Genomic DNA, 6,921 nt, shown 5'->3' with positions numbered 1-6,921 from the left:
CTGTACAAGTCTTCAAGATTTCTACTTGAAGCTCCATGCATATCCATATGCATGAACACAAACTTCAGGTATGCATATTTTCTGTATAGTACATGACATAGCTCTCAACCATTTTTGTTTTACAGGCGGGTGAAATCACCCGATTTTGTTTTTAGCGGGTGAGACGCCCATTGGAATTAATGGGCGTGCAGGAGGCTTGGCGGGTGAGTCTGCCCTTTACAAGGCGTGTGACACCCGCCAAAAGCGTGTGACTTGAGAACTATGGTAGATGAACACATTTTCAAACAGACTTTTACCTTGTAAAATCTGTTAAATGAATTTACTGTACTTTTTTCAATTTCCTAAAATCAACTACCACTTATACACCTTTATACTTTTTACTTTCTTTAAACACACACACTCAAATCATGTTAAACTAACATTTTTTAAATGAAATATATAGACTACATATATTCAAACAAAATTCCATGCAAACACAATCTATGTTTAAACCTTTATAAAAAATACTTATACAATTTCATATTTTTTGTTTTTATTTATTTATTTACTTAATTACTTTAAATTAGACATGACATTGAGGCGCTATTACCTAGAACAGTTTACTTACAGAAATAGTGGTATTCACTAATATATCATAAATTTCACAAGACATAGTAAAGATATTTTATTTTTGCTACAGTTAGTCATTCAATACAATTTGTTCATTAAGAACATATCATATGCACTGAACTGATGCAATGTATCTTATGTAAATAAATTACTTTAATGGTTTTACAGAAGGCACTCAGGATTTCAATTAAAAAAATCAATATCTAAATTAAAAACAGTGCTATATACAAACAAAGTTACTAATTTGAAGCTTTCACAGTTGCAGTAAAGACCAGTTTCCTGAAAAGAAGCAGCCGAATTCGAAGAAGAAAGAAAAACAAAGAAGTTACCTGTTAATTTAAAAAAAAAAGTAAGTAAAATATCACCATATTATTTATATTATTAACAAACATACTATAACATTAATACCAGCTATTTTGGTTTCTTAAAATAGAGATTTTGTACCATTTTGTCCAAAAATTTCCATGTCGTAAACAGCGATTTACAACCAGAATGGCCCACAAATTTCTATTTTTGGACACACAAATTAGCCAACTGAACCACTACATTTTTCATATTATAGAACAAACAACTGTTTTAATTGTTAATTAATTGTTTAGTGACACATGAATTCAAGAATACCTACCCCTACTAGTTTTAGTTCCTAATGCACAATCACACACCATTACATACATCTTTATCATCTTACTCAAACACTCATGCACACAGCACACATACATTCCAGAACACCCCAACCCATATCTTCTTTATTTTTTTCAACAGACCCTAAAGAATGCCTACCAAAAGACAACTCCGTAGAAAGCAACGCAAAATTAGAGCAAATGAAAATAAAGGTGTCCAACATAAGCATCCATCTCTAGCAGAATTTGTAAAAAAAGTTGAAACAAAACAGCTAATACAATCATTTAGTGAAACACAAGAAGTTTCAAGTACAACAACTTCGCTTCCTCTATCAAAATGTAAAACAAACCAAAAAACAATTAACAGAAAATCACCTATCAGTACAGATAAAACTACTTCTTCAAATTTTAATATAGTGCAAAGTAAGCATACCAAGAAAAGTATTTTAGCCAAAATATACCGTCACAAAGTCCTTCAAAATCTTATAAAAACAGGAGAGAAATCAGGTTCAAAGCTTAAAACCTATCGTAGGAAATTAATCTTAGAAGCATTGATGGACAGTGCAATTCTTCTCAAAAGAAATTTATTTATTTTACTGTTAAACAAAATGAAACCACTAACAAAACTAATAACTAAATTACAAAAAAGACTTCTCAATAAGCGAAATGTCAACAGAAAGAACTTCTTAAGTATCTGCGGAGGTGAATGGAATCACACTACGAGCACAGAACCATATTTTAATGAAGAAGCGTACAAAAAAAAGCAAACAAATACAATTGCCATAAATAGCAGTGGTCGAGGTTATGAAAAAGTGAATAATACCATAATGGAACAAGAAGTACTCCTTACAAAAATATGCCCTGAAAAGTTAGAATTACCCCTCCATTCAACTGTATCAGAACGTCTAGTGTACAAATGGCCATGCACGTCAATGTGTAACATTCCCAAACAATGTTTCAAATCTTTACACCAATTCCTCAATAAATATGTAAAAAGCAAAGACAAAATCAAAATTAAATTACTGCAAAATATAGATACCTGTCCAGTGCGCAAGTACACAGGACTACAAGGACATTCATTGGCCTGCATTACAGGACCTACTTGTAAAACCACTTTCCATGATATCAAAAGGATATCAACACATCATTCAACTATAAGAAATCTAGTCTATAAACTGTACTATGCTAAAAGTCCTGCTTTAGCACTAGCAAAGTTAAATAACATCATTCTACATGGTAGAGCAAAAGACCTACTTGAAGAAATTCCCTATATCCAGAAAAAATATTTTGGAAGTGAAAGCCATTTACAGAATGAAATGGCTTTAAACCAATTAAGCAACAATTCTACACATGGCAACCTTTTGCTAAACACATACAAAAAAGAAATACTAAAATTTAAAAGTACATCAGCTGAAGTACCAAACCATGTATGTGTATGTTGCCGTAGAATTTATTATAAAAGTAACACAAAAACTGTGGACCTATCATACAAAATAGTAGACAATTAAGATTCTAAATGGTTTGAATTAGCTCTCAACCTTCTAGCAGAAAACAAATATGAAATAACTGAGCCCTTAATACTTTGCAGTTATTGCACTACAAAACTTGACAACAACCAAACTCCTTCACGTTCTATCACAAATAATTTGGAATTATACCCAGTACCAAAACCTCTACAACAACTTAATTTATATGAGAGCATCATAATTCAAACAGTACACCCATTTCAAGCAATAATACGCCTTCAACCAAAAATTACCTCCCTCTGAATTGGTAAAAGGCATTCGTGGAAAAGTAGTTTATTTACCATTAAATCTAAAAGAAAATGTGCATACTCTAGGAGTGCAACGTCCAATGCACCAATCTTTAATTATATTAGTAAATGGAGTACCTACAAAAGACAAAAAAATATGGCAACAGCTGGTAGATTTATATAAAGTTAGACACGCCTTCCAATATATTAAAGAGAATAATGAATATTACAAAGAAATTAATATTGAAGAAAACTTGAAAGATACAACTGAAATAATTCAAGAAACACAAGAAGCTGGTCAATTTGAGCTACTAGATCATGCTACAATATCAAATACTTTAGACCAGTATACAATTCATCCTTTGCACTGTAATGACACTGTACAAGATGTACTGGAAACTTACCAAATGCGTCAAACAAAAGGATCGCCAATCAGTATATGGGAAAAAAGTATAGAAGCACGTGCTTTTCCTCTACTCTTTCCAACTGGCAAAGGAGGAAGATATGATGATAGACCTATTCAAATATCAGCTTCAGAATACCGCTCATTACGGATGTATTCTGAAGATCCCAGATTTAGACAAAATGTGGAATACATATTCCATCTACTCTTTGAAAGTGAACTAGCAACTTTGTTACGGAGTTGCACACATATTAAAATCAGGATCACACTTTCAAAATATGACAACTACACAATTATTAGAGAAAGTGCCACAAAAGGATGCTGTTTTACAATCAAATATTACAAATCTATTAACAAATATGCGTGGTACTAAAGAGTACTGGTTTCGACGTCATGGAGATGTACGTTGTATGATCAGAAACCTTAGCCCACCCACTTGGTTTGTTACATTAAGTTGTGCAGAATATGCATGGGAAGATTTACATGATTCCCTACGCATATCAAATAAAAACAAAACAAACATAGATATTCTAACACCTGGAGAACTTTGTTCTTTGGATCCTGTTAATGTTTCAAGATATTTTCACCATTGCTTCATTGCTATGCTACATTTTATTTGTAATAAAACTGTTCCTCCCCTTGGAGAAGTGCAACACTTCTTTTGGAGAAAAGAATACCAAGCCAGAGGAGCACCACATATCCACATGCTTTTATGGATTAAAGATGCTCCTAAATTTGGTCAAGACAGTGATGCCACTGTTTTACAGTTTATTGAAAAATATTTCACTTGTGAAATTCCATCAGAAGCCACAAATAGTGATCTTTGTGCACAAATTTTGCAATTTCAAAGACACAAATGTGGAAAATATTGTCGTCGCAAATACAAAAACAAAGGCAAATACTACACCAAATGCCGATTTGGTTTCCCTAGACCAGTTACAAATACAGGTCAAGTAAACAACCTCATGTCTTCAGTTAGACATACTGTTAAAGGAAAGTCACCTAAAAATACATATTACATAAAAAGAAAAGAAGAAGAAAAATATATCAATGATTATAATGCAATCATTGCCCACTTATGGAATGCAAACATAGATGTGCAGTACATTGCAGACAAATCTACTGCAGTTGCACGATATGTCACAGCATACTTAACTAAAGCAGAAAAGACAGAGCTCCAAGACCTCTGGAATGACCTGTCATCAGATAAAACAGTATCTCAGAAATTATACAGCTTGGGCATAAAAATGCTCACCCTTAGAGAATGTGGATCTTATGAAGCAGCTGATCGTTTAACTGGTACTTCATTGTATGGTAAATCTGAAAATATAGTATGGCTAAGTCTTGGTCCAGCTTAATCTAGAAAAAGAGTTCTAAAATCATATGAAGATATAGAAACAATAGCCAAACATGATCCCAACAGCCAAGACATTTTAAAAAACAATTTATTGGACATATACTACCCAAACAGAAGTAATACTTTGGAAAACATGTGTCTATACCAAATAGCCCAAAACTACACATACAAAAATAATATGAAACCCGATGAAAAAAAAGGTAAATATAGAGTGACAGACTGTGAAGGCAGCTTAGTTAAACTCACTAAACCAAATTTAATTAATCATATCAAATTGTCATTGAAAACTCCTCAACATAAAGAAGTATATTACATGTCCCTGCTACAACTCTTCAAACCATGGAGAAAAGAAGAACAATTACTAGATAACTATGACTCATATGAGGATGCTTTCAAAGCAAATGAAAGCACTATAACTGATGTAAACTTTACACAGTACAAAACAATGTTGCACAATGAACAGCAACATGAAGAAGAACTCCAAGCCCAACTAGATAAGGATACTCCTGACAGTAGTCAACCTTCTGTAACAGGAAGCCAAGAACCACTGGGAGAACCACTAATAACAAATGAGGCAGAATTAGCTATGAAAGAAGTAGAAAATACCATGTGTCAGTATGAAGATAAGGAAGACTTAACTATACTACAATCAAAACTAAACAATGACCAACGTAGCATTTTTCAAGAAGTAACAAAACAAATTGCACATGGTGTAAAACATGAAAATAAAGAATGTTCCTGCCAAAATTATAAACCTATACTACTGTACGTCAGGGGTGAAGCTGGTTCTGGCAAAACATTCCTAATCAAAATCATTAGTAAGTTCCTTCAACAATTGACAAACAACAAACTGTCAGCTGTTGTCACTGCCCCCACAGGTTTAGCTGCCTACAACATAGGTGGTGTTACATTACACCGATTACTACTATTACCAGTAGAACACCAAAACAAATTAGACTATTACAAACTTTCTGCAGAAGCTGCAATGGAATTACGCAGAGTATTGAAACAAATGAAAATGCTACTAATAGATGAAGTGAGCATGGTCTCCAACCTGATGTTAGCTTTGATTCACCTCAGATTACAAGAAGTACTCAAAACAGACTATGAAGAGCTCTTTGCAGGAAAACACATTATTGTTTTTGGAGATCTGCTTCAATTAACACCAGTAAAAGGTGAACCTATTTTTAAAACATTAGGGCACAAACTCTGCCGTAAAACTGTTGGCAGCATTGGAAATGTCAACCTTTGGCAACATTTCCAATACAGAGAATTAACAGAAAACATGCGCCAATCTGCAGATCTAACTTATGCCAACATTTTAAAAAGTTTGAGAGTTGGTATACTTTCTAAAGAAGCAGAAGCAACATTGAAAACCTGGCACATTAATGCACTTTATGGTGATAATGCATGTGCTACAGATGTTATGGAACAATTAGCCCACAAAAATGTCAATTGTATGGCCTTAATGCCAACTCTTGCAAGCTGTTTCAAATTCAATGAAATCATGAAATCATGCTAAGTAAAGAAATGCAACCAATAATGGAAATTAGCGCCACAGACAAACTAGATGTACATGGTATGGCACTACCCATGTGTGACCAAGCCACAACAAGACTAAATAATTTAGAAAAATCAATCTCAAACACAGCAGGCTTAGAAAAGATGTTAAAATTATCCTTAAATTGCAGAGTAATGCTTAAACGTAACCTTGACGTGGACCAAGGACTAGTTAATGGAGCACTGGGTACAGTTGTTGGCTTTCAAACATACCCGCGTGACAACAAAATTCAGTTTGTCAATATACTCTTTGACAAACTTTCAGAAGTAAAACGGATAGGACGCACAACAGCTAGATTCCTTCTCTTCAAAGATATGTATGTACGCAGAGAACAGTTTTCTCTAACTCTTGCATACGCAGTGACAATTCATAAATCACAAGGTCTTACCCTAGACAAAGCAATGATAGATATTGGTAACACAGTCTTTAAAGAAGGCATGAGCTACGTAGCACTATCACGCTTACGTACACTTGACGGTCTATTTCTAATCAACTTTGATGCAAGTAAAGTAAACGCTGATATTCCTTGCATTTTAGAATATAATAGACTTCGCTCACTATACACTCCCCATCTAAACACATATTCTGTTCCACAAAAACTAAAACGTTGTAAAAGAA

At 33.6% G+C, this 6,921-nt stretch overlaps 1 long non-coding RNA gene across 1 annotated transcript in view; it reads right to left on the bottom strand.

The window, feature by feature from the left end:
• Positions 1 to 772: 772 nt before the first annotated feature.
• The window catches only part of LOC138473776 (uncharacterized), a 42,798-nt gene continuing 36,649 nt past the window's right edge, over positions 773 to 6,921 (bottom strand). Inside the window, exon 4 of the long non-coding RNA XR_011268909.1 lies at positions 773 to 938. This is a non-coding gene — a long non-coding RNA (uncharacterized lncRNA). The remainder of the gene's footprint in view (positions 939 to 6,921) is intronic.

The sequence above is a fragment of the Ambystoma mexicanum genome, chromosome 8 (assembly GCF_040938575.1).
Source record: "Ambystoma mexicanum isolate Mex_15411 chromosome 8, UKY_AmexF1_1, whole genome shotgun sequence".
Classification (NCBI taxonomy): domain Eukaryota; kingdom Metazoa; phylum Chordata; class Amphibia; order Caudata; family Ambystomatidae; genus Ambystoma; species Ambystoma mexicanum.
This window is presented reverse-complemented; position numbering and strand designations above follow the sequence as displayed.